The 25,405-nt window shown below is 33.0% G+C and overlaps 1 pseudogene across 1 annotated transcript; it reads left to right on the top strand.

Moving 5' to 3' along the window:
• The first annotated feature begins 2,771 nt into the window (after positions 1 to 2,771).
• Positions 2,772 to 4,629, top strand: LOC145140754 (protein BYPASS1-LIKE pseudogene; annotated as a pseudogene). The gene is made up of 2 exons (XR_013722265.1): positions 2,772 to 2,920; positions 3,222 to 4,629. The product of XR_013722265.1 is annotated as a protein BYPASS1-LIKE pseudogene (transcript).
• The last annotated feature ends 20,776 nt before the right edge of the window (positions 4,630 to 25,405 follow it).

Genomic DNA, 25,405 nt, shown 5'->3' with positions numbered 1-25,405 from the left:
TTCCCTTAGGGAACACAGGGCGTTCCCAAATGCTTCCGCGTCCAAATTCCCATGTACGCCATGCGTACCTCCCTTGTACGCCATGCGACCCGGTTTGGTCCAAACCCTTCTAATTCAAATGATCATAACTTTTGTATCCCTTATCCGTTTTCGACGTTCTTTATATCCACAGAAAGGTAACGAGAAGTCCTACACTTCTATACACTTTATTTAGTCTGAAAACCAATCCGAAATTAAATCCAAAATTCATAAAAGGCCCGAACCAACGCCTTTACCGATACTCTTGGGCTCCAAAACACAAACCGAATATCTGGATCATCCAAACTACATCATTCACCTCCAAATGAGCCTAAACTCAATTCTTCAAGAGTTCTAAGTCTGCTAATACCCACTCCTTGATCACCACCCCACAATGGGAAACGGTTCGAAACAGGGCGTTACATTTATTAGAAAAGAATGAACCCAAAGACACAAATGAGGTACTTATCGAAAGCATCATCTTAATGAATTGCACCTATCATAATGAAAAAAACTCAAGATTTTACAATATGACTTTGCAGAGTAGATGGTCATTCGAAACTCGCCATGGGTAGGTCGCATGAGGTTTGTTGTAAAATAATGGGCTTTACACTTTGTCCCGTGAGAATACCGTGTTATATCTCTTCTCTCACCCGACCTTTGCTATTTATTGCATAGACAAGGGGGGACAGAAAGGCCTTACCCCTGAAGATCAAAACAAGTTAGGGAGTCCATGATGACCTCTTGATTAAATAGAACCAGAGGAGGATGAAAAGGAAGAGCTTATGATGACCATATATTTGAGTCGATCATTTTGTAGATCTAATTCGAGTGTTTTCTTTTTGCAATGGAAATGTTGTAAAGCAACTTCTTGTGCTTTTATTCCAGCCAATGAAGCTATTAGTACAACTTTGCAGAGTAGATGATCAATCGCTATGGGCCTATGGATTGTTTGTATATTAACGTTTAGGGTTTAGGCCCAAGGCCCTTTGGGTTTAGGTTAGGTCAAACTCTAGCAACCAGCGATGCCTCCAGATCTAGTCACCATCGCCGCCGCCGTTATCACTGACTCCTATTCTTGATCTCTACGGACCTTATCCTCGTCTATGTTTTTTGTTTTTTGTTTAGATCCAATTTTAAGGTCCCCAATAAAATTGCATGGATGTTAGTACGTTAGCATTTAGAGTTTAGGCCCAAGACCATTAGAATTTAGGTTAGTCGGACCATTTCTTTTTATATAATGTTTAATCATATCTATCGAGCAAATTAAAAATGTATGTGCAAGGTGTACATGATTTTCCAATAAAGACATTTGTGATGTACTTGTTACAGCCTTGAGGGGATTTTAGGAGTTTAGGTTACCTTATTGGCCTTTCTATGAGGCGGATTGAGTTCTCATACTTCCGGACTTTATATTAGAAGTTTATGAACACTAATTAAAGGGGTCTTGACGAAAAAAAAAACCCTTTTTTTCATGACTAGATCCCTTATCTTATTGAAACACTTAAAAGCTACTCACATTCAAATTTTGACTAATAACTTATCATAGAGGTTATCTTTTAAGACTTATCTTCTCATAGTGTTTTTGACATAATTTTGAAAAGGTACATAATTTTCAAACGTTTCAATAAGTTAAAGAAACTTGATATGTAATTTTTAACAAAAATACAAAATACTAGATTGGTAGAATGAGAACCACTAAACTACCGAAATACTTGCATAGTTGAATGAGAACTTTAATCACCAATATACTAGCCCGGTAGAGTGGGAACATTGTATTGGAACACTTTAAAATATGACATTTTTCAAAATTTGAGCAATAACCGGTTGTCGACATAATTTTTAAAAAGTACATAGTTTCCGGTTTATAAACTTATATACATATGAAGAGAGTAAAAGTACATAAGTTTTTTTCAACAAAAGCCATTCTTTTAATAATGTAGTTGTTATCGTTTATAATGTTATCCAGTTTCTTTAAGAAAATATACTCCTGCATATTAATTTGTTGAGATTTTTGAAAAGAATACCAAAGAAATAACTTATTTGTCTAGCTAGTAGACCAGATCAATAATATATTTCAGTTACCAAAAAATTTCACACCAACACATTTTCAAGTGATGTGTAGAATTATCCACATGATTATTTTTAGGGAAATTTTCATAAAAACCACTGTATTTTGTTTTGTTTTTTTTTGGTTTTACCATCGAAATGATTTTATTTAAATTTTAACCAATGAGAGTTTATTTTTCATGAAAATCACTACATAAAATATTGAATTCTTTATAAACCACTACAATTTGGAATTTGTTGGTTGAACCACTCAAAACTTTTATTTTTATGATCTAAACAATGAAACTTGGACTTTTTTTTTTCCTAGAAAAATCATACTTGATATTGTTCTGATTGGTGTTTGCTAGTCATTACCAAAAAAAAAAAAAAAAAAAAAAAAACTTACAATGGTTATTATAGAAAAACAAACTTTTAATGAATATACCGAAAATAAAACAAACTTTCATGCTTAAATCGGAAAAAAATCTCATTTTAACAGGAAAAAAAATCAAACTATAATAGTTACTATTTATTTATTTATTTATTTTATTCTGACATCTACAAATATGATTTATTAAATATAAAGTAATATAGGTTACTATTTATAAATAAAATAATAAAAATATGACAAGAGGTATTTTGTTATTTTAACACTGGGATAGAAACTTCTTTTATTATTTATTAATTTTATTCTGTCATCTACAAAAACATCCTTCTTTCGTACTCTCGGGATTTATGTTTTTAAAGCTTCAAGAAAAAGGCGTAAGGGGCTTTGGCAGCTCCTTCGCTACGCTTCCTTCCATAAATCCAACTTTCACATTCTTTGCTTCACAATTCATCTTCCAATCCGAAGGTAATCTTCACTTTTCTTTAATCTAATCCCTTCTTCATCTTCCAGATCTTTTCATATTTGTGTGTTTATGAACCCACCGATCAAAAAAATCTGTTTTTCTAGTAGTTATTAACTAGTTTTCTGAAATCGTTCTATACGGATTGTTAATATACAAGAGAAGTTATGAATTTGTTGTTAAACATGCTTTGAATTGTATGTAAGTAGTGCGTGATCGTGTGACTGAGTTTTTGGTTTCTGAAATTTTCAGAATTATTTAGCTAGGGTTTTGCATGATAACTTTGTTTTGATTGTGTAATTTCAGGGAGAATTGAGTTATCTGCAGTTGCTACCTTTTTCTTCATGGCTATTATCAGTCGATAGAATCGATTTTGCCAGAGGTTTTGGGGGAGGATTTAGCGATATATTAGCTGAAATGCCGTCTACAAGCAGTTCCAGTATGTCGTTTGGGGGATTCCGATCAATTTTAGGATTTGGAAACGATCATAATCAAGTTCATATGGAGGAGGTGAACAACGATTCTAAATCTCCACTAGATCGTGAACTTGAAAGGTTTCAAGAACAAGTATTCACTCAATTCCATGCACTTTCATCTTCTTCTCCCGATGAATTTCTCTCCATTTTTTGGATATCCAAGCTACTAGACGCATTCATTGTTTGTCAAGAAGATTTCAAGGTCATTCTCTTGAACAATTCTGAAAATTTCTCAAAACCTCCATTAGATAAACTCCTTACAGAGTTCTTCGACAGAAGCATCAAAGCTCTTGACATATGTAACGCTGTTCGTGATGGAATTGAGAAAGTACGCCTTTGGGGTAAACACTTAGCCATTGTTTCAAGTGCTTTTGATTCAAAACAGAGAAACATGATAGGTGAAGGCCAGTTTAGGCGTGCAAGAAAATCATTAACTGATTTAGCCATTGTTATGCTTGATGATCATAAGGAATCTGGATCTGTGTTTTCACATAGAAACAGATCTTTTGGGCGTCCAAACAAAGGTAAAGATCTGAATCAACGTAAGCATGGACACTCAAGGTCTCTCTCATGGAGTGTTCCTAACTCATGGTCAGCTACTAAACAGCTTCAATCAATGTCCAACAGCTTGACTCCATTTCCACCTCGAGGAAATGAAAATGGTGGAAATTCCAGTCTTCAAAATTGTGTTTTCACAATGGGATTTGTTCTCATGTTTGTGTTATGGACTGTAGTTGCTGCAATCCCATGTCAAGATCGTGGTCTTTTCAATTTCTCAATTCCAAGACAATTCTCATGGGGAACTCCATTGTTCTTTCTTCAAGCTCAGATTTTAGATGAATCAAAGAAACGTGAACGTAAGAACAGCCCTGGGCTTTTAACAGAGATTCAACAAATGGAGAAGTCAATCAACTTGATCTCAGATTTAATTGATTCTGTTCATCAGTTTCCATTGACAGAAGAACAACAGAAAGAAGTGAAAGATGGAGTTGAAGAGTTATCTTTGGTTTGTAGCTTGTGTAAGAATGGATTAGATACATTGGATTGTAAATTGAGGGAGGTTTTCAGGAAGATTATGTATTGTAGGACTGAAGGGCTTGGAACGTTGACCACTACATAATCTTGAAGATCAAAATGTTGAAAAGAACAAAAAAATGAAGGTGATATTTGTAATTTACTAGTAGCTTTTTTTTATGTAAGAACATGCTATCTTTCTTTATTAATGTGATTTTATTGAATATGCATATAAACATAGATATATCATATAATACAATCTTGCAAAGTTCAAAACTAGTTATTATGCTTTACTATATATAAATTATAAAAGACCCAAGAAAATGACTATATATTTAGGACCAAAATTGCAAAAATCAGCTATGCTTAGGGACCCAAAATAATCATCCTACTTAGAACAAGGACCAAAAAACCTCAGGACCAAAATTACTAATGGAAACTTTTTACGACCAAATTTGCAAAAATAAGCTACAATTAATAACCAAAAACGTAATTTACTCGTCAAACATATTGATAATTGACAAAAAAAGGAGAATCGTGTTTGATCAAAACCAATTTCAGCAACAATCTATTAATTTAGCATATGATAATATAAAAATAAAGAAAATGTCGGGGGTAGATATTGACATATTATAATTTAAGAAAGTCAATTATTTGAAATGGGAACATGTTGAGATATGAATCATGATTTATTGATTTATGACATGAATGACATGTTTAAAATTAATAGGTATATAGACAATGATATATTTTGATGGTCCCCCTCTCCCTATAAATAGCTTCCATTGCTGGAAATATGGTGGTTTTAGTGGACAATGGACATGCAACAGGCTGTATATAGTTTGGAGGTCAACAATGTTTGGCAATTGGTATCCATCAATTTCATCATATTAATATTAACTGTGTTTGTTACATGAGATTGGACTGAACTGAAAAGGATAAGACTGATTCGATTTATTAGGTGTTTTTTTTTTGTTACATGGACAGACTAAACTAAATGAGAGTGAATATACTTTATTGGGTATTTCCAGTGACAGGTGACGGATAACAAGGCAATCTTGTCTTTTACACAGACAAAAAATATTGAGTTATCGTCCCATATTTTTTTGTGACAAAAAAAAAGTTAATTTTTATTCGATTTACATTGGAACAAAAATTAATTTTTTTTGGGTATTTATAGTAATCATATCTTTTGTACAAACAAAGATAACAAGTTATCCTCTCTCTCTCTCTCTCTCTCTCTATATATATATATATATATATATATATATATATATATATATATATATATATATATATATATATATATATATTTGGCGAGTATACGTAGGGAAGGTGGGTCTATTCTTTTTTTTATAATAAAATTTTATAAATGAACTACCTTAAATTGTTTGACAAAGAAGTTAATATAATTCATAACTTTTAAAGCTCGTATCTTATATCTCAATAGCCCAAATATTTAAATACTCATTAAGAAATAAGCAAATCTAGTTTTTGAGTTATAGTTTATGTCATATATTAAAAAAAAATATTTTATATAGTGTTAGTAATGATTCAATTGTCAAAATATTTAAAGATATTAGACCTCGTCCGATACAGTTGCTAGAGATTTAAATCGTTTTTTCCTTATACTACCCGACTCGCTACCCATATTATTATTTTTTTTTGGCTATTTTATTTCTATATATCGGTTTATTTAAATAGTGAACCACATACGTTTCTGTTCTAGACTCGTCACAATCTTTAAATATTATTAAAAGAGAATCTTTAATTCACCAATGAAGCAATCAGAGCCATTGATTGTGTTTTAATCCTATATTTTCCACCCTTAGATCAAAGTGCTGACATCATCTTCCACAAATAAAATTCAAATACAATTACATTTAATTATAAAATCTATAATAATTATAGAATCTTTAAATTCAATAATTATTTTATCAATTGAAACATATCATTCTATTTATATACATGATATCAGTTTCTCTAATTAATATTGTTCATAATTTATCTCCCTTATTTATAGCTTTTGATTTCCAAATTCAAACTTGTTTACATTTTATTTTTTATTTTAAAAAAAAACTCATTAAACAAGCATATCAATAATTAAGTTATTAACCTATAAAATCTAAGCTAATCCCACTAAATCAACAAAATATTTAAGAGTCAAAGTTAAAGTCAATATTATTCATAATTTATCTCCCAGTATATCTCACATAAAATGAATCAATTTGAGATAACTGTTTGAATTTTAAAACTAATTAAATAAGAAAGTCAATTAATTTGAAGTTTTGAATTAATATAATTGATATCTTTCTTTTTTTTCCAGATGAATAGCCGAAAATCTCCAAGATGATATCTTAGGATCCCAAATTTTTTAGAAGATAATGATTTCCTTATTCAAAAACACCATATATATACGATTACACTGAAGTGATTATTCTTACGATTTTGGATTGGGTCCTATGATTTACAGTGTTCTTCTTGAGCAATCTTCTTCTCCAATTCTTTTTTCCAAGCTCTTACTTTACTCTGTTCTCCTTATTCTTCTTCAATTTCTTGCATTTACTATGCTCTTATTATTTGTTATTATTGTGTTCTTGTTGAGAGATCATAAAAAAATTAATCAATCTACTTTAAGCATATTAGTTTCATTCATTTAGTTACAAAAACAAAATTATACCATTTATATCGATTTTTTAATGTGTTGACCTATGTTTATCAAGAAAAAGCCATAAAAGTCGTTTTAATGCATGATGACAAAGCTAGTGGCATGGACCAAAAGCAGGATAAAGAAGTTTTATTGTTACACTTCAAATTGCATGAACAAAGACGTATCTATTGTTCCAAGGTTTTCAATAACTCTTTTATACATATTATTATAATCTTCGATTAAAATTTTATAATTTTATATTATTGAATTTGTTTATATCAATGGTTTTAGTTTCAAAATCACTATTATAGTACAAGACTTTACCGGCGTGGTGTCACTTACGTTATTTGATCGTGACGCAAAGAAACTTCTGGAAAAAACACACAACAATTGCTTCAAAAGTTTAATGAGGTTATCGATATTAACTTCATTTACATAAAACTAATTTTTATTTTTTGTTTGTCTATTTTTATAAACGTTAATTTTTTCATTTTTAGGAGGGTAATATGAAGATTTATCCGTCTACTTTGAAATTACTTTTGGATAAAAAGTTGGCGTTCAAAATTCAAATTTCTCATTATAATTTGAAGAACAATGTTGATGGTTATAAATATCAAACTTTAATATTGATAATAAAATCACTGTTAAATTGGAAAAAAAATTAACATCGAACATGTAACATTCTTTTACGAAACATACTACAAACACTACACTTATTAGATTCGTTTTTTTATATTTTAGTTGATCAACTAACATATTTTTATGCACTACAAATATAGGCGCCGTAATCTGATTCGTTTAACGTTTTATCGGCGAAATTCGGATGTCAAGACACATTAAATTTAAAGGTTTTAAATACAATATAACTAAATCTAATATTTTAAATACTTTAAAATATTATTAACTTTTAGACTGACATATGAATTTATTTTTTATATTTAGGATCCAGTTTTGTTTACTGGTGAATACGTCACACCCGCTTCGAATCTTGATAAAAGTATTGCAACAAGTCCACTAACTATGTGGACATCCTTTAAAACAGTGTCTAGACATGAAGAATTAAAACACAACTTGGAAGATGTTTACGATGGTGATAATCTAGAAACAATGTCCTCAACCAAACGATCATTAACATCAATAACAGATCGTACTTTCTGGAGAAGGCAAGCCAAAACTGTTAATTCCAAAGAAAGAAAAATAATATATGATTTTCATAATTTTATATGAGTAGTTGGGTGATTTAAGTACGGTTGATTTCATATTATGTTTACATACTATTTGGTGTTTGGGTTTGGTTTTTGATTACTTTGTTTCATACTATTCGTTTTTTGGATTAGAATTTTGATCATTTAAATACATTTTGGGTTTTATGAAATGTTGAATTATTCATCTATTTGTCTTTTGGGTTTAAACTCATATGAATTTAGAATTTTAATCATTTTTACTATATTATTCCGTTTGAATGTGAATATGTCAGCATTGTTACAATGTTATTCATTACAACTTCAATATAAACATTAGCAAATTACAACTTTTTATGAAATTATAAACTTTTATAAATCTTTTAACCGTTCTAAAACAATTATTTATAGTTATTTGTGAATTTATTGATAAATTTATTAGTAAACATTTACCATTGAATTTGAGCAATCATTAAATTTGTCCATTTTCTATTGTTAAATCAAGTATAAATGAATTTAAGCAATCGTTAAATTTCATATTCTATAATGTAATTTATGCACTAATTAATCAAATATTAGTACATATCCAAGTGGCCGGGTACCTCCAAGACAATAAGCAAACATGTAAATTATATGCAATTTCACAATATTGTAATTTTTTACTGGATTTAAATGAACAATTACTTCTTTCACTTGATTTAGATTCTTGATTACTCATATAAGGTTGTAATAAAATAAAATTCTGATTAATTGAAAAAATTGTTCAGCTAAACCTTAAAATTTTGAAATTTGATGGAAATTTTGTTATATGCCAAGTTAGGCTTCTTTTTGTGTTGTCATGTTTGCTGATTTGACTATGTAGGGTTCATTTGAAGTTCCATTTCTTTATAAGAATGTTAATGTTCACATCCAAGTGGAAACAATCATAACTGGTAAGTATTCTAAATAATTTTTTCACTTACATTAATCAAAACTATTATTTTAAGTGGTGCATTTTCATGGATGTCACACTGGTTGTCAATATATAGACGTTCTAGCGGTCTATAGAAGAATCATAGCGGCTTTATGAAGAATTTTGCTGCGTTTTCAATGAAGTATCACTCTGTCAACATTGTTCTCTATAGTTATTTCTCTTATTTTCGATATAGATGAATGTCACAACAATAAGACAGAAAGAGGTGTTAGTGACCATTAAAGATGAAAGTGTAATATATAATTTAAGAATAATATATAAAGTGTAAATTGTAGATTTATGATATTTATTTCAATGAAAAATATGTTGTTTGATTGTTAGGTTACATATCTGGTTATTTTTTTATTAGTTTTTTATAATTTGATTTTAATAAGTTTGATCTAAATTTGATAATTGAAGCAGGTAGGAAAGATATGTGCTAGCGATTTTGAATTTGTATTGCCCTATAGAAACCAACCGTAGCCTCATAGACCATTCCCTCATATCTTAGTAGGTCTTAACATTTCCCAAAATTCAGCTACAAGAAGTCATGGATGCACTTCTTGAATCAATTATCTAAACCGAATTTCATTTGGTAGTTGGATGTAGTGACCAAAATGCAAGATTTGTGAAAGTTCATTATTATTTATTAGTGTTAACCTTTTGCAAATTATGAAACTAATATTATAGTTTTGTTCATAACATGTTTTTTTTTTTTTTTTTTTTTTTTGTAATAATTTATTTGATCGGAAGATATGTACATGTGATTGGGTGTAGCCTGAAAAATCATATTTTAATTTTAATAAGAAAAAATACTTTGAAATCGATCAAATTACAATGTCTGAATTTGATGTTTATGGTTATGACAATTCACTTTATTTGTAATGTTTATCGAATTTCTTTGCAGAATTTAATGTTGCTGGTATATGTAACAACTTATTGTTGCTTTTGGTTTTACAGAGCTAATGAAAAGAGCCATATGAGCCTCCATGGGGGTTGGTACACCGAACAAAGTCAATTTATAAAGCTACTACACAACATGTTTTAATCAAGAAGTCGCAGTATGTTGTGATAAAACAAAGATCACATAGATCATTTATGTTAAAAATCATTGTATTAAAAAACCAAATTGCTCTAATATAAATATTAAATATTTTTATCTTATAAGTTTGGTTAAAAAACTCTAAAAATGAATCCAACTAACATTTTTTTTATTAAAATTCAACCTAAGACACCTATTAATGTGATATATATTTAATTTATGTTCTCCGCGTTTAACGCGAGTCATAATCTAGTATATATATATATATATATATATATATATATATATATATATATATATATATATATATATATAAAGTTAATTTTTGTTTCATTCACATTGGTATTAATTTTTATTTTTATTTATTTATTATTTATTTATTTATTTTCTTTTGAACGGGCAAATACAAATATTATAATCTACTCCTAAACTAACACCTAATTCCACCTCGGGACTTGAACCCTCAACCTCCAAGAGGAAAAGCACCACCCGATACCGCTGGGCTAGATTTTTATTAGGTGAAACTATTTTACGATATACTATATTACTATGTAGATGGATTTTTGAAAAATGGTCGGTAAACCTTTATTTCACAACTGGTCCATGTAGTATACATTTCACAACCTTTTAGCCCCGGTACCAAAATGAGTTTTTGATTTATTCCTTTTTTCTTTTTCTTATTTTATTAATCTTTTTAATTGATTTATAATTCCGTAATCTTTCGCAAAGCATGCTTTGTAGGTTTAGATCTCAAAAGCTCACGTGGGTTTTGTTTTTGACATACTTTTTACTTTTTGGTTTGGGGAAAATTTCATATTGGAAGATACATATTTTTAAATCAAATTTTATTTTAAGAATGTATTTTTATAATTAATGTTTATGGGTCATAGGTGGTGGTTTTTATTTTTAAAATAAAACTGTAAAAGTAGTCTTTGTGTGTATATTTTTTGGGTTTTGGTTCGGGATAATAACGAAAAAAGCACTATATTTTGTCACATTTTCTAGTTTAATCATCAATTTTTAATAAGTTCCGAAGAAACCACCAAATTTTGATAAAATGTTTCAGCACGACCACTTTTACCTATTATAACATATTTTAGATACGAAAAAAGAACTATATTGTTCTAAAAGTTCGGTTTAACCACCAATTTATGGGTGGTTAAACCGAACTTTTGAAAAAAATATCGTGCTTTTTTCGTACTTAAAATAGGTTTTAATAGGTAACAGTGGCCACGCTGAAACATTTTACCAAAAATTAGTGGTTTTTCGTAACTTTTTAAAAATTGGTGGTTAAACCGAATTTTTGGAAAAATATAGTTTTTTTTCGTCATTTTCCCATTTTGGTTCAAATGCAGACTTTTTTAGATTGATGGTCCTTTTGAGGTAGTTTCATTGCGTATTTGATCCCTCTGAATATTAAAATGACTGTAATATTCTTGGGGTATTTATTTTCCATTTTTTTAAAATCTAATATATATATATATATATATATATATATATATATATATATATATATATATAATAATAATAATAATAATAATAATAATAATAATAATAATAAGAGGGGCCCCACCTCCTCCTCCTCCTCTCTCTCCCTCTCTCTCTCTCTCTCCCTCTCTCTCTCTCTCACACACACACATACAAAAACACATCTCAATATAGAATGAAATTAATTACCAGCGAGACCCACCATTGAAGCTACCACCAAACACCATCATCAATTGATTTTTTGGGTACTTGGCTTTTAAGATCCAAACTTGGAGGAAAAGTCTGAAATCAATGAAAATCAATGAAATCAAGTCGCAACTAATGAATTTCAGAGACTCGATGGTAGTTTGGCGATTGTGAAAACTTCATTTGATCCACAACAGTGTGCAGAGACTCGATGATGGAGAAGATAATGGAGAAACAAATCATGGAACAGCAAACGTAAATCAACCCACCCACACAACACAAATTTCTGTTTTTTATCTTGTGTTCAATTCTTGAAGAAACCATGTTTTTGGCGTTCCATTTTAGAAGAACCTGTTTTGCATCGATTTTTCTGGCGTTAACTAGTTTTGAAGAAACAATTTCTCCATCAATACAAACCTCGATTCCCAAATCAACCCACCTCTAATCCATTCGATTCTGATGATGAAATCAACAACAATTCAACCCTAAAACTACCACGCTTCCTCCATCACCTGCACATCGCCATTTCCTTTTACCCATGATTACCACCATAATGCCTAAAGCCGACCATCACCGCCTTAAAGCCACTACCACCGTTGCCCCTGAAACTACCATTCTTCCTTCATCACATGCACATCGCCACTGAAACCATGAACAACAGATTGAAAAGAGACAAAGAGATAGGAAAGATATCGAGAATGAGTTCAAGTTTAAGCCTAGATCCCGCTTCCATTGAAACCTGTCACACCCCCGAACCAGACGACGGAAACGTCTGAGGGCTCGTGTGACTTAAATTGAAATATCATCACAATGAATATACATGAAACATAACATAAACATCCCCATGCATTAATACATTTCAACCGTCATTGTTCATATCCAGTACATTGTTTACATTACATAATCCATAACATAAATTGTTTGAGAGTCACAAAACATAACATCCTAACACACTTGGCAATTTTCTTCAACTTATCTGTTACCTGAGAATACAAGTTATTTTGAAAACGGTCAACATATATAATGTTGGTGAGTTCATAAGCAGGTTTGATATGAAAATGTTTTGTGTAGTTTGTAAAACCCAGAAAATCCGATATTTTCTGAAAAGACAATTGTTTACAAAATAGGTGTGATGATCCATAAGTATATACGTGAATGATTTCAAACATGTAAAAGTAGTATGAATTCTTGCATTCATTGTAGTTATCGAAAGTGAAAGCGAATAATATTGTTCCCCCGGAAAACCCGATGTTTTCCGATATAAATAGTATGATTGTTTTGTATTATTGTATCGACACAATGAATATATATGATTTCCCATGATTACTTAGATGGTATTTGGATCTCTATGTGAGTCGTTATAACCATGCATAATAATGACTATTTCGTCTGTCTTGACATTCTAGTGAAAGTCGGTATTGATTTTAAGATTTTGTCACCCTAGACTGGCCGAGTCTAACTGTAGCGAACAGCTTAGGTGTGGGGGAGTCACCCCCGTATAGATCTATACACAAACTCTCGCTCTCCCTCCAGGAGACTTTGATTATAACTACAGACTACGACCGACACTTTTTGATGTCACCCGTTATTACTCACTAAATCCAAATGAAATTGAATAACCTTGTTTAACGACCTGAATTATGTTTACTTGAATAAGAGGTAAGCCTAATAGACGAAGAGAAGAGGACTACGGGGGCCCACTAATCACGCATGTTATTAAAGGCTGTCGAGTGTGTGACGGACACGTTAGCCCATCACACATATGATTGATTTGGACCTTACTAGCAATGCAACTGGGCCACTACGGTCCAATAACATGTAAAAGCCATTGAGGGTCCATTAGGCATGTAATTGGGTCACCTGAGGCCCAAAAACATGTCTTATTTATGTTGGGTCCAATAGTCATGTTAATGGGTCACAAAGGCCCAATAAGCATGATTAGGAGTATTAAAGCCCAACCGATATAATGTTTACTTGTTTTGTATAGTATTAATGTCGTAAGGATTGTTTCACACAAATTGTTTAATCGAAAAGTCACCATATTCACCAACTTGTCTTATAATGATATTTAGATTTATATATAAAATGTATTTATATTCTTTCTATTTAAATCCATAAGTTATTAAAAATTATGTATTTTTGACCCAATTATCTTAATATTAACATAATTGACCCAGAAATAATTGTTTGACCAATTCAACCCCTTTTCTAGTAAAAATGACAAATTTTTACCCTTTTTATGAAAAATGACATTTTTGGTCCTTCGATTATGTTTCTTGACATTTTCGGCCCAACACTTATTTAAATCATGATTTCAGCCCAAAATAAGGTTTTGGACAGTTTCAGCCCTTTAATTAAAAAGATTTTCACCTGTAATCCCAATTTTTGCAATTCTTACAATTTTTGCCCAAAAATCCAAAAAACTTTGCATTTTTAGTCCTATTTGATAAGAAAGACATTTTCAGCCCCTGAAATTTGTTTATTCATGTTTTTAACTCATATTTTGATAAAATTACAATTTCAGTCCCTTAAGTTTCCCATTTTTCGCAAATTGGGCCTAAAAGCCGAAAAGCCCAAACTTTAGCCCATTAGGCTAAAATTTACACTTTTAGTCCTTTAAAAACCGTGATTTTCATAATAACTCATATTTTAAGAGATTTGACCCTTTTGATCCTTATAAAAACCGTAATGACATCATTTCCTCCATCTTTTGCTTATTTGTCAAAAATGGTTCATAAACAGAATTTGTGTTTTGTTTTACTTAGTTTGAATTTGTATAATACTTTTGCCTTGATAATAATATGTATAAGATATCTTAGGTAACATATTTCCTTAACAAGGTTAAGAATCTCGAATAGATTAAGTTTCTAACACATAATCATCAAATAAATTCAAGAAATCACACATATCATACCAAAAACACATGGATCTACACATTTTACTTGTATTCTCCCCCATAAATCATGTAAAAACAAAAAACAAGGGGTATGAATTCACCTTGCTTAGTTGTTTCGGTTTTGAAGAAGATATGAAGAAGATTTTTGGTCCTAGCAACACCTTGATGTGGATCTCGAACTTGAGGTGATTCTAGGAGTATGATTATCACAAATGTTTAAGAGAAGGGATCTAACATGAGAAAAGAGTTATAAAATCCTTGGTTATGTATAACTTACCAAGAAATGATAATATTCTCTTGAAAATCCTCTTGATACACAACCAAAACTTCGAGATTTTGGAGGGAGAAGGAGGAGAATGCTTGAGAGAGTTTGAAGGAAGTTTGAAGTTGTGTGTGTGTGTGTTCCTTGTGCTCTCGGTTGAAGAAGAAAAAGAGAGGGGAAGAGAGAGGTGATGAAATGACTAACATGGATATATGTTGGATTATGCATGGAGGTATGAAGGGTAATAAGGAGGTGGCACATAAAAGTCAACCCTCCTTATTCTTTTTTTTTATTTGGGCCGAGAGAGAGAGAGAGGAGAGACAAGATTTGGGCCTTTAGTGCTTGAGTTCCATAATGTGAAGCCCAAATTGATGGTTTTCGGCCCATTGGGCCTTTGGAGTAGTTTACGGCCCAATCTTGCATAAAGGAATGGATTTGTGGCCCATTAGGATTTATTAAATTTGTTATGGCCCAAGAAGGCCCATTAAAGGTAAACTAATCCATTTTAGACTTATAAGGCCCAAAAAGGTTAAGTTTCATGGAAAGTGGGTCCAATTAGGGCCCATTTAAGGGTCCTAAGCCCAAAATAGTCAAATTGGAAGCTTATTGGTCCATTAGGCCCAATAAGGAAATCCTAGTCCATAATGGACTTAAACCGGGATTTTTAGGGTTTCCAATCTTTTGTTGACTATTTGAAGTGTTGCATAGAGTGTTTGATGAAATCTTGGTGTCATTGAATAATCATCATGCATACTTTCCAAACTTTAGTTTCGAATGTTATCATTGTTAATGTTTACAGAAGCATTAGAATTCCTAGTTGTGACAAAACCTACCTTCCACCCACGATTATCAATCGTTGTTTTCCTGCTACTTAAATCGTAACCACCACCACCATTATATGCTTGACTGGAATCACTGCTTTCCTGCGTTTCTAGTGTTGATGTACTCATGATCAACAACCGACAACCCCTCCGGTGAAAACCACATCTTCTTCTCCTCACAACCCTAGCTCTACACATCGATGATTGTTTATTCGACCACCATTCCCACATCTCTCTCAGTTTTTGGGTTGTAATTTCTTGGTGGGTGTTTGGCTTCTGAGAAATATTGGTTGTGGTTTTGTGAATGCTTTTGTGTGTACCTACATTTAGATCTAAATTTGACGTCGACGTCGACAATTATGTTGATATATAGGGATACTGAAGATGGCAAAGAACAAAGCTTGTTTTTAGACCATATTAGGAAATTAGAGTTGGCTAGAAAAATTTATACCAAACTCAATTAGTGAGTAAACTTGAATCAATTGAGCAAATTATATTTGTGTTAGAGTGTTAAATGGAAAATTAGATGCACAAGAAATACTAGAAAGATCCATTGATTTTAGTTGCAGATTTCTAATAAAGGAGAGAGAGAGAGAGATAGAGGTGCCCCTCGTATTTTTTAATTATTAAAATAAATAAATAAGTATTAGATTTAAAAAAAATGAAAAATTAATACCCTAAGGGTGTTACAGCCATTTCAAAATTCAGAGAGACCAAATACGCAACAAAACTAGCTCAAAATGACCACTAATCCCAAAAAAATGAGGTTGACCAAAATCTGAAAAAAAAAAAAATACATACCATAAATACCATTTTTGTAGTTTTGTCTATTTTAAATTAAGTTATATATGGATAAAATAATTGAATAGATAATGATGTTGAATAGATTGCATGTCCATTATTTTAATCTTTCATATTATTTTGAAATAAAATATATTTTATTTACGATATATCATAAAAAAAATTCAATGAAAAAGTTATGGATATTATTTGTATGTGCTATAATGAAAAGTATAACTTATTAAAATATAAAGCTAAATATCTTATGATTTCTAAAAACAAAACTGTAAAATTTGTCCTTGGGGTTTGCAGAAAACTATGGATAGGATCCATAATTTTTTCAACTTGTATGAAAGTCTAAAATCAGATAATTTTCGTAGTTTTAGTCCCTGAAGGACTTGAAATGACCCTTTTTCCTTTTTAATTTATTTTTTACATTTTTTTAAATTTATTTAAATATTTTTAATTAAAAAAAAAAGAATAAACGTTACCCCTCCACCGTACCCCCCTCTTCCTCTTCCTCCTCCTCCTCCTCCTCCTCCTCATCCTCTCTCTCTCTCTCTCTCTCTCTCTCTCTCTCTCTCTCCTTTTTCACCTGCAAATCATTTGCAGGACCGATCTTCAACTTCTTCAGTCCTCACACTTTTTCCCCTCTTTCATTTCGTTTCTTAAACTTATTTGTTCTTCAGGTTGTAATCATAACAACAAAATTACATAAAGTTAAAGATTTAAACATAACCAAGTTCATTTTTGGTGTCGACAATGATGAACGCAATTCAAAGATCGCATCATATGCTAAAAGTTTAGTAAGAGATTCATATGTATCTGTCTCTCTCACCACCTCCTACCGCCACCATCACTTCTCCATTCTCATTACTCTTTTTTAGGTTAGGTAAAAAAAACCCAAATTGGGTTTATCAAGAAACACAATGAGAAATCCCAAATTGGTGGTGGTGGGTTTAACTTCAAGAGAAAAGGGCAGAGCCAAAGGTTGCCAAACATGTCACAACTAGCATTTTAGCTAGGAAATTCTAGTCTCATGTAAACATCATCTACTGTGATACTTGTAACCCTAATTTGATATTATACACTATGCTCATTCAATGACAACAAACTTAATCAATGTTCACAAGTAAAGTTCAAAACATTATACAAAGCATCTCATATAGTCAACCAAGGGTTGAAAACCCTAAAAATCCCGGTTCAAGTTTAATATGAACTAGGATTCTCTTATTGGGCTTAATGAATCAATAAGCCTTCAACTTGACTGTTTTGGGCCTAGGAAGCCCTAATTGGACCCACATTTATAAGATTTTAGCATTTTGGGCCACGTGAGCCTAGAATAATGCATCTTATCTCTAATGGGCCTTGTTGGGCCATAAATGATTTCATTTGCCATATTGGGCCGTAAACCCTTCTAATTGGGCTTTATTGGGCCGAGAACCTTAATAAGGGCCCAATGGGCCGAAAAATATTTTTTGGCTTCATAAAATTCAAACAAAGCCAAGAATGAGCCCAAACCATATCCTCTTCATTCTTTTTAGCCCAAATTCTCGGCCCATTATGCATATAAACAAAAAAAAGAGAAAAAAAGAGAATTAATTTGCAAGTGACACATCATTTTTGCATGGTGGGTTTCCATGCAACATCACCTCACATCTCTCTCTCTTCTCTTGATATTCGTCCGAGACCCCCCTCTCTCCATATCTCACTTCAAGATTTTTCAAACTCTCCCAAAATCCTCTCAAGAAAAATTTATCCTTCTTCCTCATTAAAAATCGTGGGTGTGTGTGGGTGTTTCAAGAGTGTTCATCAAGGTTTCAACCTCTTGGTAAGTTGTTATCATGTATAAACACCTACTTTCCATCTTAATACTAAGAAATCTTTCTTACATAGCTTTATTTCATGATCTAACTCCCTAGAACCATCTAAGTTCCAAAACCATCTCAAGGAGCTTGCTAGGGCCGAAATCTCCTCATCTTCTTCATCAAAAACTGAAACTTCAACGCAAAGTGAGTTCATACCCATTGTTTTCGGTTTTACATTGTTTTGGGGGAGGTTACAAGTTGCTATGTGTTAGATCTATGTATTTGTGCATGTTTATGTGTGTTTTCTAAGTTATATGTTGTGATTGTGTGAAGAACTTCATAGATCTTGAAGATATTTGGAAATTGCAACACTTTATGCAACTTACCTTAAGACAAATGTGCTAAAAAAGTTAAGAATGTTGAAAAACTAAACAAAATCTTGTAAAAGGACTATTTTTGACAAGAAAACAAAAAGATGAAGCCTCTTATGATATTCACGGTTTTTCAAGGACCAAAAGAGTCATTTTTGTATAAAAATGGGTTTTTATGACATTATGGTTTTAAAAAGGGCCAAAAGTGTTAAATTTCGTATAATGGGCCTTAAAATGGGCCTTCACGGTTTTCAAAGGGCTTAAATTGTAAATTTACAAATTTTATGGATTAAATTGTCATTTAACACAACTTTGAGCCAAAAAGGTAAATTTACGGTTTTAGGGGCTGAAAATGTCACTTTATTTGAATTTGGGCCGAAAATGTTATTTTTACAAAACTTGGGCCGAAAATGTCATTTTATTTAAAAAGAGGATGAAAATGTAAATTTTATATTAATGGGTCAAATATATCAATTTATGGTTACTTGGACCAAAAATGTCAACTTTCATACAAATGGACTAAAGGTGTAAATTTTCATGATTTTGGGCCTAACATATATGATCCATGTTAATGGGCTCTAGTGGTCCATTTACATGCTCATTGGGCCTGAATTATACATTGCATGTATATTGGGTCTTAGTGGCCCACATACATACTTATTGGACCTAAACTATGCATTTCATGTTTAATGGACCTTTGTGGCCCATATACATACTTATTGGACGTAAACTATACATTACATATTTACTGGGCCATAGTGGTCTTGCTACATGTCTTTTGGGCCTCGTACATTCATTACATACTCGTTGGTTATTTTTTTTTAAAACATAGAATACACAAGCAAACATTATATAACATAGTACAATAATCGCGTAAACTCAGTCAAGGTTGCTAGTGAGACATGTCGGTTGACACCTCTAGAGTGTACGATCGTAGCCTGTAGTTATAACCAGAGTCTCCTGGAGGGACAACGAGAGTTTGTGTATAGATCTATACGGGGTGACACCCCACACCTGAGCTGTTCGCTACAGTTAAACTAGGCCAGTCTAGGGTGACAAACCTTACCGTAAATCAAGTCGGCGCCTAAGAACGCCACGACAGGCGAATTCGTCATAATCAAGTATGGTTAAAACGGCTCACTTAGAGATCCTCTCCAACATAATTTTATGGAACACCTATAAAATCTTGTTGATACAAAAACATACATACACTGATATTCGGTCTTAGGGTTGAGACCACAACACATTTATAAACGGAAAATATAGGATTTTCTGGGAAAATACACAGCTAAGCAATGCCTTTTACTTACTACAGAAATACAATATTTTTATTCAGATTACATTTTGTATACCTTTCAAAAACGGAAAACACACATGCATTAATACTTGATTTTGACACATTACTCTCATACTATTATACATAAAATTTCGGATTTTCTGGTGTTTTACTAACAATACAAAAAATTTTCATTCAAACATGCTTATGAACTCACCAACATTATATATGTTGACGTTTTTCAAAATAACTTGTATTCTCAGGGAATCGTTAAGCAGAAAGGTCAGCAGGAAATGTGGAATTTGTTATATTTTGTCATCGTTATACATTAAACATTTTGGCATGTAATTTATGATACTATACTTGATGTAAACAATGCTGGTTGTATTTTGAGATGTATGATGATGGTGTTGTCTTGTTTCAATTATATGCATTGTGATGATATTACAAGATGAAGTCACGCGCAAGCCCCCAGACGTTTCCGCCGTATAGTTCGGGGGTGTGATAAAACACTTGCAGTGAAATGTGACGGGGATGATGGAGCAAAAGCAAATGACACCCAAATTGAAGCTTTTTTGCACCCGAAACATCTGCACCAACGACGAATCTGCCTTCTGCGTTCTCCGACTCCATTGAAATATGCTTCTATGGCGATTCCAAGTGAAACCTGGTGATGTGTGAAAACTGATTCTCCGGTGATTACGAGTGAAACCTGTTTCTCCGGTGTGTAACGTCCTAAATTCCATAATAAAAATTTCATTTTTAAATATAATAAACACCTATTTTTAAGAAAATTACATACAGATCAAACCATTTGTTCATAAACCATTATTCAAAAATCAGTGTTAAAAGAAGACAATTTGGAATCTCGAATCACAAAGCTGTTGATGTGTGTGTACAGTCCCGCCTTCACAATCCGATAAGAACCTACAAAATATTAAATCCACGATTGTAAGCACAAAGCTTAGTGAATTTCCCTAAAATATCACATACGACAAATATAACACTACATAGCTATAACAGGTCCTTAACAACCCCGGGTCCGTATCAACCCCGAGTCTGTATTGACTCTGAGTCCGTATTGACTCTGAGTCCATATTGACTCCGAGCCCAGATCGGCTCCATGTATACAACATAAAATCACATAAGCAAGAGTCACAAAGACAACATGCACAATCTACACCTAGTGTCCTACAGTATAATTAGATGACTCACCTGAATGAAAAGTTGAAATCCCCTACTCATAGTCCAACAAAATCAACTACACGATCCTCCTAAACTAATCACAAGATAAATCTTAGACTATAGTTCAATACCTATATAAGTTTGACTAAAAGTCAAACTAGTCAAAAAGTCAACGGTCAACGGTCAAAGTCCACTTCAGCAGATCGCCACGTCGTGGCCTTCCATTAGCTACGACGTGGGAGAAAAACGACTAAATAATCAGGCATCCCCCAGTCGCCATGCCGTGGCCTCCCTTTGCCACGTCGTGGGAGCTGGGTCTCAACAACTTAGAGGATTAAGCTATTTTCCTTTAACCTCAAGAGCTCCAAAGCTTAGATGTAGTCCTTCCCAACGTCTTTAGGAATAAATTTTCCAACTTTACCCATTAAGACATCCTAATAAGTCTAAATCTATAAACCTAGATCCTTAATGATAACTTATGTAACATACCCCTCTGGCATGTATCACAATATTGTCCACTTTAGGCTCCCGACATGAAAAAATTCCCAGGGGGTCACCCATCCTGGAATTGCTCTCACCTGGGCATGCTTAATTGTAGAGTTCTTATGGGATCTGCTGCCCCCATTTCTTTAAAACACGTTGTGACAAGGAAGGTATCCACACCCTTTATAAGGAAATGCTTCGTTCTCTTTCCAAGCCGATGTGGGATTTGGTGCAACCCAACTTCACCCCTCATTATAGGGTTTGACGTTCCCGTCAAACACATTGACCCTTGCACTGGCTCTGATACCATTTGTAACATCCCCCTCTGACACGTATCACAATATTGTCCGCTTTGGGCTCCTGATATGAAAACTTCCCAGGGGGTCACCCATCATGGAATTGCTCTCGCTCGAGCATGCTTAAATACAAAGTTCTTATGGGATTTGTTGCCCTTACTGCTTTAAAACACGTTGTGACAAGGAAGGTATCCACACACCTTATAAGGAAATGCTTTGTTCTCTTTCCAAGCCGATGTGGGATGTGGTGCAACCCACACAGTGGACTTGGGAGCCCGAGGAGGAGATGCATACCCACTATCCTTCTTTATTTGGGATCGAAGACTTCGAGGGTGAAGTATAATTCTAGTGGGGGAGATTTGTAACACTCGGTCCTACAAGTATGATTTTTCCTTGAGTTGTTTCAAACATTTGATGGTATTTTGAGTCCAACGCGGGGCGTTGGATGGCCTGCTACGCTTAGTGTAGGAGAAATATTCCTTGCTAGCAATTAATGACTTACGTTGGGCGTAAACCTAGCTACACATCACGTAATGAAAAAAACCTTCAACCTAATTTCATGGGATGTGGGCCTATTTAAAGGCTCTAAACCTCTTGAGGTCCTCTTCATACCCAACCTCCATCCTCCCATCGTGTCCCTTCAAAACCCTAATCATTTGTGAAAGATTTTTTAGGTTTTAAGTGTTTAAGTGTGTGCTCCTTTGAAAACGAAGACCCTTGGAGAAGCATCTAAGAGTTCCAGACCTTGTAGATCCAGATCATTCACCTTGTTGTCCACCTCCTGGATGTATAAAGTTTCCATCTTGGCATCTCTCATGCTAGATCTAGTTAGTTATGCTTTTTATATGTTTTTGTCCCATAACTTTGAATCTTGTGAGTATGATCTACTCCAGACCTCTTGATGATCACTTCTTGTTGTTTTTGGGGTTCTGAATCATAAAGTTGAGAGCTTGATCACCCCCATTCACCCCATGCATGAGATCTTGAGCATTAGTGCATTTCTTGGACTTAGGGCTTGATTTATTGCTCATTTATGGCATGAAAATGGATAAAGTCAGAGACTTTATCCATTAAGTTGTCCCTTTGAATCATATCTGGAAGTTTGAGGAGCTAGCTTCCTGTATTAAGAGCTTAATGGGATGTTTGGCAATCTGCTAAGTACGCAATGTGTAACTTATGCTACGCTGGGTGTAGCATGGTTTCAGCCTGTAATCACCCAAGCTCTATGCGATGTGTAGAGCAGCTTGTGTGTAGGGCGTAGACCGTTGACTTTTGGTCAAAATAAGGTTTTGAGCATAGTTTTAAAAAGGGTACTTTCTTTATTGTTGATTAGGTGCTTATTTGTACCTGTCTACCCTATGTGAGTTGTTGTATTTATCTTTTACTTGTGAGACGAGTATTATCACTACATTTACTATGTGGTATTTATGTCTATGACCAGCTGGATCTTAATTGTTGATTATTGTTATGTCTGAACTGAATTGAATTGCTGACAACTTCAAGATTTATGAGAATCCCCAGGGTTGTTGATACCCCTATAATATGTTGTTAATCCATAGGGTGTGCAGTTAGCCCACTAGGATTGTTGATAATCCACAGGGTTGCAGATAACCCATAGTTGCTTATTATGTTATGTTGTATGGATATTTTTGGAAGGACTCATTAAACTTTATGCTTACAGTTGTGGATTAAATGCATTTCAGGATCACGGGAAGGCGAAGGCTTGATTTTACACCTCATCTCGTAGATTTTATGATTTTTCTCATTTTGATATTCTAATTTGGATGACTGTATTCATGTACTAGCGTTTTTTCCTGACTTGGTTTTTATAGCACTTGTGGTTTTTCCTATAATAAAAATGATAATTTTTGTCGTAAAAATCAATATGCCACAAGTTGGTATCAGTGCCAGTGCACGAGTCGATGTGTTCGACGGGAACATCGAACCCTATAATGGGGGTTAAGGTGGGTTGCACCAGATCCCACATCGGCTTGGAAAGAGAACGAAGCATTTCCTTATAAGTGGTGTGGATACCTTCCTTGCCACAACATGTTTTAAAGTAGTGAGGGCAACAGATCCCATAAGAACTCTACAATTAAGCATGCCCGAGCGAGAGGAATTCTAGGGTGGGTAACCCCATGGGAAGTTTTCATGCTGAGAGCCCAAAGCGAACAATGTTGTAATACATTCTAGAGATGGATGTTACAAATTAAGGCATGAACTCAAACATAAAACTCTTAATAACCAAATCCATAAATCCATAACTTCCAGAAGGATTTTTTTACTTCTATTCCAACATAAAAATCATAGCTTTATGGACATGCATGTCCAATGCAAGTCTAGATCTCAAACTATGTGAAAATGGGGCAAAACGACCAAAATGTCATGCATAGAGCTCAAAACACAATCAAACTTCAGATCCAAAAGATATAGTGACCAAGGGACCAAGATGAGCTATAAATTTGTATACTTTATCTCATCTAACCAACCCACACTTGAATATGAACCAAGAAATGCAATAAATCTTACATCTATGAAGAGAGAACCAAAAAGGTGGAAGCTTTATACCTTCCAAAGCTCCACAAGATGCATGAGGTGCAAGATCTGAAGTGATGCATCTTCCAACTAGCAAGGCCACCTCTCCTTCTTCCAAAATGAAAGTCAAGGTGTTTGTAGGAACAAAAATTAAGGGGAAAAAATGAATAGATCTAGTGAGGGAAAAAATAAATATGTATTACCTTAACTGATTCTGAATCTGATGTGGTGTGTGTATTTTTGATAGATCCACTGGGAAATGTAAAGATAAGAAGAAGTATGTGTTCTTAGAGTGAGAGAATTTGGGGGGGGGGGGGATGGAGTGGGAACACAACATTTTACCGACTTTTAGGACTTTTTTGTAAAAAAAAATAATTTGGGACTATTTTGTAATCTGGCCCAAAGTATTGGGACTTTTCTAGAGATTTCCATATTTAATTTCATCAAAAAAGTTTGGAACATGTTGAATATATAAATATATATATTTTTTTAATATATGTATATAACATACTAAATTGAATAAAAATGTAACGTTCCAAATTTCAAACAAAAAAATTCATTTAAAAATAAAAGTATGTATTCAAATTACAACTTCAAAGATCTAGATAAAACCATTTGATTCAAAAACATTTATCAGAGTATCGTCAAAAGTTATAACGTCTGGAAATCTCCAATGATAGTGATGCTACCGAGCCATGCCCCTCCTTTAATATAAGAAAACCTGAAAACATTTACACCACAAACTATATGCACAAAGCTTAGTGAGTTCCCCAAAATACCACATAACC

Source organism: Lactuca virosa, chromosome 9 (assembly GCF_052849685.1).
Source record: "Lactuca virosa cultivar CGN04683 chromosome 9, Lactuca_virosa_CGN04683_v6, whole genome shotgun sequence".
Classification (NCBI taxonomy): Eukaryota; Viridiplantae; Streptophyta; class Magnoliopsida; order Asterales; family Asteraceae; genus Lactuca; species Lactuca virosa.
The sequence above is the reverse complement of the archived record's forward strand: the minus strand, read 5'-3'. Positions and strand labels throughout refer to the sequence as shown.